We start from the raw sequence: 1,561 nt of genomic DNA, 5'->3' as shown, positions 1-1,561 counted from the left end.
GGTGAATATCATAAATGTAAAATCATGACAACCCTTGTGATACTTTTCATTATTGGACTAAGTGGTGACCCGAGACTTTATCTGTAATATAAATATAATACTAGATACATGCAACTTCTAGATATTAAACCAAAATGATGTTGTAAATTGATTGTAAAATGAAAATGAAATTAGCTAACGGGAAAAAAATGATATATAAAATATAAATAAATAATTGTAATTGTTCATTAAACACTTTTCCCTCTTTTATGAAGTTTGTCATCCCCTGAGGTTTTTTAAGGAAGTAAGGGTGGAACTCAAATTGTGAACTTTTTCCTCCAGGTGATATTTAACATGACAGGATGTGTTTAAATAAAGTTTTCTTAAAAGTGAAACCATCATGGCACTGCGCTTGTATTTAGTTAGGAAACACCAAACATAGCCCGTAGACAACCTTTACCTGTGACTGAAGGACTGCACCAGCAGCGGAGAGAACTATGCTGCAGCGCCTGAGAGAAAATAAGTCACGAAAACTTGAGTGCAACAAGAGAAGAAATGTAACTTTACAGACAGACATCAATCCCAGCTAATGCAGGGATGCAAACTTGTCACCTTTCGGCAAAATTCGCCGTTTTGAATCCAAAATAGGTAGTTTGTGTGATTCATGTAGATCTGCAATAAAAATATTTTTGGGGTATGGGGGGGGTCTGGGACCCGGAGTAATCTGCGGCCGCGAGCTGTTATGTGCCATCATGACACGCATGGTGTTCTTTTCTTATATATTATAATGAAGCGCGAGCTGTGTGCTCGAGTCTTCCTGCCTGTCGGCTCTGCTCATGGATGTATAATAAGGCTCTGCTGCTCCGGGATGAGGGTCTAGCTTCAGCAGCTACATTGCCTACGGGTGCGTTCGTTAATATTAACTGTGCGGTCCGGAGTCACTGGCACAGACTGGACCGCTGGTGAACAGCTGTTAGAACAGGCGGTTCAGGTGTTCAGATCAGAGCTCCCTGTCGGAGCGGCAGAGCGTGATGTGCACTGAAAGGTTTTCCTGTCGCAATATTATCGTTGAGCTAGCTAACTAGCATACATTGTCACTATCTGCTAACGTTAGCTTTAGCCTTAGTTTTCAAATAGTTTTTTTCATAGGTTATAAACGGAGGTGGTATAAGTATATATCTTGTACTTGAGTAAAATTAGAAGTACTCAGATCTTGTACTAGAGTAAAAGTAGAAGTACTCAGGTCTTGTTCTTGAGTAAAAGTAGAAGTACTCAGATCTTGTACTTGAGTAAAAGTAGAAGTACTCAGGTCTTGTACTTGAGTAAAAGTAGAAGTACTCAGGTCTTGTACTTGAGTAAAAGTAGAAGTACTCAGGTCTTGTACTTGAGTAAAAGTAGAAGTAGAAGTAGAAGTCCTGCATTCAAAATGTTCCTCAAGTAAAAGTCGAAAAGTATTCTCATCAAAATATAGTTAAAGTAGCGACAGTAAAAGTAGTCATTGTGCAGATTGGTCCATTTCAGAATAATATATATGATATGTTTTATAATGATTGATCATGAAAGTGTTCTCAAAGCTGGTAAA

This window comes from Trematomus bernacchii, unplaced genomic scaffold (assembly GCF_902827165.1).
Source record: "Trematomus bernacchii unplaced genomic scaffold, fTreBer1.1, whole genome shotgun sequence".
In the NCBI taxonomy this organism is placed as follows: Eukaryota; Metazoa; Chordata; class Actinopteri; order Perciformes; family Nototheniidae; genus Trematomus; species Trematomus bernacchii.
Note: the sequence above shows the minus strand (reverse complement) of the source record.